Consider the following 7,841-nt stretch of genomic DNA (forward strand, 5'->3'; position numbering starts at 1 on the left):
TTGTTGGGGGAGCAAGCGTCATGCGATGTGAGGAAACATAAGGGAGCACCAGTAACATACTCCTGACAATGCAGTGATGAAATTTTGGCGCTGGTTAAAAATACAAGAGTGTGCTGAATCCCTCGTCGAAACACTCGTTTGCCAAGACAGCCTAAAGTCAGCTGTTACGTATGAGAAAAGCGGTTAGGAGTTTAAGGATTGTTATGTATGACTTGTAACCTAAAGAGTCTGGCCAAGCGTCGCGCCGCTAGATCTGAGAGTGAGCAGTTTAGGGTAAAATGTTTCACTGCGCTACACGCTTAAGCTTCCTTGACTTACTTAAGTACTGGACAAAATTTCATAACCAGGACTGATCAACTGACTGAGTAATAGTATTTTGGAGCAGCAATTATGACGATACTGACTTTGTGTCAGTGAAGTTAAACTTTACGCAAGACTTGTTCATGTAATGTATAGATCGTCTTATGAGGGAACCTTTATTCTTCAATCTAGGAGAAGGAAGACAAGACTTCTTTCTTGTCTCTCTACTTCCGTGCCATCTTCCCTGTAACAAGAGGCCAAATGAGGGAGACGAACTAGTTATCATTCATCTGCCAGTCCTGTATATACACGAGTCCAATTGTGCAGAGTGGTGCAGTAGTTGTGCAGGGAACACCGCGCGGGTACCTCTACGACACACATTTCCATTTCTCATCAAAAAATATCCAGCAGGCGTGTAATGGAAAGGGATAAATTATGGATGAGCACCGAGGTACGTAGGTAGATAGTCTCCTAAAGAGTACCTCGCTTGATGAAGACCTTTGTGGGGATGGAGGCGGCGCGTGCGCAGGCTTCCTTAGGGTATGTTGGTGGCGCAGTGGCTTCCGTGGCTCCTTGCTGTGTTGGAGCGGGGAGGACCTGCCAGTGTTCCTGTGGATAAGGTACGTTCCCTAAGTATTGTTATTATTATTATTGTTTTTTTCTTTTTCGTCTTGTTGGCATTACAGTGACCATTATTTTGTTCATTATGTAAGATGAAATACATTTACTGTGTTGGTAGTGGAATGGTATAAAGTGTATTGGGCCTACTGTATTCTCACTTTTTTTTTTATCTATGTATCTTGTTTAATCTATGTATTGTAATATCCACAAAACAATACTGCGTTCATTTCATGCCTCAAGATTTCACGTGGCTTTCATTAATTTTTATTCGGCACCGTGTCCTGCAGGTAAACGTTTTCTTTCACGGCCGTCAGCTCTGCCCCTTCCCTGCCCAGCGCTGCGGGATCCCAGTCACCGGTGTTGTCATCCTACTGACGTGTGCTAGAGACCTTTCTTCGCTTCATCGGTGAGAGAGTTGAATAATGAAAACCTTCGATTTACAGATGTGCAGTCGCCACCATTTGCCAGCTATATATTTAGATACTCAGATAATGACACTTTGGGTAATATTTTTGTGTACTGTTATGTATATTAGAGCTGCAGTTGTTATCTTTTCGACTGGTATTGTTTCTCAGGATTAATAATACGGTCTAGTGCAAGAGTGTTGCATAACTTTTGGACAAAAGTAGTAATGGTTAGTGATTCAACTCCTCTTAGTGTTTGCTTTTATCTGCACAGTAAAATGATAGCTATTCAAACAAGCTGTCATGGTCATCGAGAATTTGTTTGCTATAACGACCCCTCTTGCGTTTCGTGCACTAGAGATGAGTAATATGCAGAAAAGTACTATAGTATATTCTTAACGTTGTACTTATTATAATGTTAGTAAACAATATCAAAGAAAAGACCTAGATATTAATGGTTCGTTTTAAGAGTCGAAGCTTCACTAATTGATTCGAACGACCATTTTCGTTTATGAATCTAATCAGGTCCATATTATGTCCCTTTAATGTTGGCGTGTAGAAAATTGTGGCATTTAACTCAGAAACTCCTGCAGGTAATTTTTCCTTGTGTTTTGAGTGGATACTCTAACCGAACGCGCATCCGAGGCTTCAAGTTGTTTCGTGACTGTGATAGCGACTGTTACCTAATAATGAGTATGTGGCCTTTTGTTGACTTATAAAAAGCTTTGGCTTGCCACTGTACATAACATTTCTCTCAGACTTTGTTGTCAAAAATAATTCAAGGAAGGAAAGAAAGACAATAGTGGAATAACTGTTAACGCGGCTGACATCTCATATCCTGACGTGGTTTTTAGACGTCTTAAGCTGTCAGTTAACAAATCAGGGCGAATCACACTCTAGGAGATCCACGTACTTTAGAGCAGCCATTTCAGCGCGGTGCTTGTCTTATTACGTAATTACCTGTCATTAAAGTGAATACAGACATGATTCACCTGTATGTAGTGATCAGTGCAGGTAACCACCAAACACACACACTTGCTGGTAATAAATACTCAGTCTAGTTAATCTCCGGCTTCTGTTTCATAAGTTCTCGTGTGCCAAATCTTGCGTAACTTGTAATTCATTATTTAATACGGAATTGGCACACACACACACACACACACACACACACACTCCTTCGATGCTACACATTTGCTGGCGAGTAGAAGCAATACAAGCTCCTAACAACTACAACCCAAAATCCATCCACTCCCAATCATCATCCTGAGTTCACCGCTGGACAAAAGATTCCTCCAACCTCCCACAACCACGTGTCCCTGTCGACTGGGGGGCTCATTGCAAGGATCATGAGTAAAGGAGGGGAGAGTTTATTCCAATACCACATCACACTGGCGCAGGACATCGGCTGGGAACACAGCGTCTCATTTCTCTCAGTGGACCTCCCTAGAATAGTGTGGCTGCACCTTGGTTAAACTCACCACGCCACGGTAATATTTCACTGGAGAGTTCTTGGATTGTTAAAGTTAAGGCTTAGTCTCGTATGCAAATTTACTTGACACGAGAAGTATGACTGTGATAACGTAATGGAGAACATGAGTTTGGATTTTTAGGGCTTTTCTCCTGCTTAATTTTTGGAGAAAATTAAGGATTTTTTTTCTTTTAGTGGGAGGGAGGGGACGGCATGGGGAGAGGCGTAAATGAAGTAGGATGGACTTCCTGAAACAAAGCCTTCGATGAAGATAATTTCTTAGCAACGTGTAGAAGTACTGGTAGTTGGGTGGTTCAGCTCTTAACTAATCCCTTCTCCCTCCCTCTACTCCCTCCAATAACTTCCCGCCATCAACAATCCTTCACTTCACCTCCTGCTGAGCTTCCTCCCTCGTACCCAACATCGGCATGCCTCCCTGTGCTACCTTCCCCACGCCCTCCGTCCTCCCTATACCTCACACCACTTGCTATCTTCTCTTTCCGCCCCTTCCGCCTCCCGCGCAGCACATTAGCAAGTCACCGAATGTCTTCGCCTCCACTTGCCTCACTCTTTCACTCTGTTGTTGACGTGTGTGTGTGTGTGTGTGTGTAGGGCGATGCATTAAGACACCTCAGTTGGTCACATTTACAGGGTACAAACAATAAAACGTCTGTTTTTCTCAGCATATAATGCTCTTTATTCCAACACATTCTGAAGGCTCCCAAGGTCTCCCACGTATGATAGATTATGAAATACCTATAAATTTGATAAGCCATACGTAATTTCATGCCTCAAATTTTCGAAACTGCGGAAATCATGATCATTTTATATTTAACAAAATCCTTTGGTAAATAACTGATGTCAATAAAACTTTTGGAGGTCGGAAATGTCATCTTGATAGCGAACAGAATTTTCGGCACGAAGTGTTTCTCTTACTGCAACTTGAAAAACTGTATAAAGTCAGTGATGAGTAACAAAGGAGCGTGTTCGGGCGCGCCCCTGGAGGGCTGGCATTGTGTAGCACGCCGCTCGTACTCTTACTCTGCCGCCACCCAGACACATTCTGCCTGGTCTCCACCAGTTACAACGACTCTAAGAGGCAGCTCGTTCAATGTGTGTCGCGTTTGATCTCAGTTTCATGGAAGGCCTGCACTCAGTGGCATGGACTCTGGTACAGTAATTTCTCTAATTTCTCCATCCGAAGACAGGAAAATGTTAATAAAGGGCCATTTACTTGAATAGGAATACAAGGTTAATTTGCCACACGTTTAAAACATGTGGAATACACACATACCAGTCAGCATCGCACATTGTCTGCGCGTCATCACAAGGCAAAATTCCGTGGTATTGAGTACAGCAAGTCGTACACTGTAGCACACTGTAGGGCGTGGTTCGCTCTGCACAGCAACCGGTCATAGCGCGGTGGCTGGCAGGCGGCCACGTATGTCACATGCCAAGTTGCTTGCCACGAGGACCTGTCCAATGCCCGCTACTCGGTACTGCAGATGGCAACATTATCGGACCAGAACTATCCAGGACAGCGGCGGTGCAAGCGTGCGTGGCACCAGGCGTCCGGGTCCGCGGTGGTGACGGGGATCGAAAATGATAGGTGATATGTTTTGGCGAAAGGTTATTGTACCAATGCCGGCTTGTCTTTCGCTCCGTTATCCTCGTGCCTCAGGCATCGTCAAAGCATATTTCGTAGCAGAAAAAAATAGACTTGTGTGTACACGTGTGTTGGTGTGGTGGGGGGTAAAAACCGTGCGTGTTTGTCTTCTCAGTCGTCACCTCTGCTCTTTTCCTTCTCGCCCTTTTTTTTTTTCCCTTCACTGCCTTCTCCTCCTTTTCCGTTTCTTCCTCCTCCTCTTCCTGTTTCTATGACTTCATATTCCTAAGAACCCCAAGTAAGAACCATCTCACGAACTTGTGTACGATTGTAAACTTTTAAAGAGATATCGTAAATTACTTATTTCCGATACTATTTGTAGCAAAAGGACATGACGGGAACGATTTCTTAACTGCCTCAGCGTTACCGTTCGTATCCAGGATGTAAATGAAAAAATGGTGAATTGGAAGATCTGAGAGTTTTATTTGAAAAGTTTATAATTTAATCCCTCGTTCCCGGCATCTCTCTTCCTGACCTTACGTTCTGAGATATTCTGTGTTCCTCGCGTGTGTCTCGATGCGCTGAGGTCCTGGGAGCTGATGTTCTCTTTCCATCCATACGAGTAACACTGCGAAAGATATCCATTTTAAGCCGTACTTTCTTTTCTGTTTAGCGATGTTAAGATGTAGATGGAGGAGGGGATGTTCGTTGAATGCATACTCGTACATGTGTCGAGTTTAAAGAGGAGGACAGTCAGTTATATATAGATGTAATAACATAACTTGTCTTGTTTCTCACATTCAAGAAAGTCTGCAAGAATGAGACTAAAGAACAGTGAAATTAACTCGGGCAATTTAAATAAAGACTTAAAGCAAAATAGTTTTTTCCTTTTCGACGTTTTGTCTTGAAAGGAGGATTCCCGCCACTCCGACTTCGGCCGCCGTGGTAAGTTTTGTGCATGATCCATATTATTATTATTATTATTGCCATCACCACCAATAATAGTAGCTATAATCAAAATCAAGTCAGTCAAAATAGTAGTAACAGCAATAACTGTAGAAGTAATGGGAGCAGCAGAAGTAGCAGTAGCAGCAGCACTAGTAGTATTAATAGCAGCATTAGCAGGGCTGTTCGCATCAGCAATAGTAATAGTAGTAGTATTAACATTTTCCCCACTCAGTGATCAAAAATCAGTCTCTCAGTCCCGTCTTTACCAACTTCCCCAGTTGACACCGTTGTCATTAATTCCGCAGCGTTAATTAAGGCTTCATTCCCCACTAATTCATTTGATTTGATACACGAATGGAACGTGCTGTCTACAATATTTAATGGAACGTGCTGTGTACAATATTTATTCCTTCTGTATACCTTGTCACCACCACGTTAGATTTTCATGCTGAAATATCATAATTACTGTTTAAGTTTTATACCCAAATTGTAACGGCGTATATGTGGAATGTGGAGGCAGTGGGTAAAGGTGGAGTGGTGAAGACGGGAGACAGTAGCTGGGAGAGGCGAGGTATTGTGGGTGGAAGAGCAAAATAGTGGATAAATGTGACGGACGATTGGTGGTATAGACAGTGGATGGAGGAGACTAGGAGATAGTGATTGGAGTAGGAATTAGGTGGAGTGGTGGCGGAGACGGTGGGTAGATGAGACGGGGAGAGTGTCTGTGTGGGGTGACTCATGCACGCAAAATACTGTAAACTTATCAGTAAACTCATGATGCAATAAACTCCCGATGCAATAAACTCCCTCGCTGAATTAGAGTAAAACTACAAGGAACCGCAGTAAACAGCACACTTGTATTGGAACCCCACGTAGTTAATAGCAGTACTTTTGCACGCGTCTCGCCCTGCCGTGTTAGGGAGCTTTGATACTAAGGAGGGCGTGTTGATGTATATGTATTATGTATGTTGCTTTAGCATCCGGATGAAAACGGACACCGGAATACCTAAAATACAGCAACATTATAGTAGAGGGTGGGGGCAGTACTGCGGTAGTAGTATTCTTTTTTTTTTTTTTTTTTAATATTAACAATCACATGAATGAATGAACATATGCACATTCATAATGTCTAAGTTTGCTTAGCATCTACTCCATAGCAGACAAAGGTTCTGTTCATGATGGAAAATGTATCAGTAATGGCAATAATAATACAAATGAGAAATAGCACGCTTACAAACACAGTAACAAGATTACAAGTGGTGGTGGTGGTAGCAGTAGTAGTAGTAGTAATAGAGATAATACTATTACTGACAATTGTACTATTACCTGTTTTCAGCGGCGCCTTCAGTTCCGTCCGTCTTCTGCTGCTGTAGTAGGAAGAGGCCCCGCCCCGCCCTTGGTGCTTCGTCCAGCAGCACGTTCCACTAGCAAAGCTAAGTAGAAGCATCAGCTACATACCTACTCACCACTCGTCCACCAATACGCACATCCATTCACCCCCTCACCCACCCATCGACACACACACACACACACACACACACACACACACACATTATAACACAGTGTATCCACAACGAAACACGAGATGTACTACACGATTAATTAAGTCCGCCACGCTTACTGAAAACTTAAGGCGCGCACACGTTCTCCTTCACCACAAAGACTCGCACACAGTAACACGCTACTCGTCACTAGCGACGTGATACACGCCCAGTGCACGTCCTTCTTTACAATGCCCCTTTTTGTTCAGTATTAATGTGTACAAACGTAATTATTCTAGCCTTAAAAGCAATAATTTGGTGACTAAGTTTTGCTGTCAATACTGTTTTTATAGAAATAGAGGAAGCGCATAAATATGAAGAAAGGCAGCGATTTTTTTTTCAGTAAATGTACCTGACATACGTAATTAGTGAGGATTATTTAATTATGGTTGCTAATTATCATCTGTATGTTCAGGGAGATCACTTGTCAGTTCTTTAACATGGAAGAAAATATGAGTGATTGGCGTTCAGTAGCATCTCTTCTCATGAGTGAAGGTAATGTGTGAGGAAGAGAATCAAGTGAGGGAGAGGCAAGGAAGCGGTGCAGGCTGAGCAAACTGTACAAGTGTTGACAGAAGAGTAGCCGAACACAATACAAGGAAGTGTTCCATTGTCGAGGTGGGGTCAAAGGGATGCTTAAAATCTAGGCATTAAAGTATGTATGCTTGTTTATAGTGACACTCTAGATGCGTGGGATTGATAAAATATACAGGTAGCTGATATATATATATATATATATATATATATATATATATATATATATATATATATATATATATATATATATATATATATATATATATATATATATATATATATATATATATATATATATATATATATATATATATATATATATTATATACTTATTTTATTGGCCACAACTTGCTCTATATTAGCTTTTCTTTTATCTATTCAATCCGTTTTTTGGGGGGAGATGGTGGTGTTGGGAA

General features: G+C 42.0%; 1 long non-coding RNA gene across 1 annotated transcript; it reads left to right on the forward strand.

Annotated features, from left to right (window-relative positions):
• Positions 1-730: 730 nt before the first annotated feature.
• LOC135110949 (uncharacterized) lies at positions 731-7,215 on the forward strand. Its single transcript, XR_010273504.1, has 3 exons — positions 731-920; positions 1,209-1,327; positions 6,684-7,215. It is a non-coding gene; the product is annotated as an uncharacterized LOC135110949 (long non-coding RNA).
• The last annotated feature ends 626 nt before the right edge of the window (positions 7,216-7,841 follow it).

Source organism: Scylla paramamosain, chromosome 21 (genome assembly GCF_035594125.1).
Source record: "Scylla paramamosain isolate STU-SP2022 chromosome 21, ASM3559412v1, whole genome shotgun sequence".
NCBI lineage: Eukaryota > Metazoa > Arthropoda > Malacostraca > Decapoda > Portunidae > Scylla > Scylla paramamosain.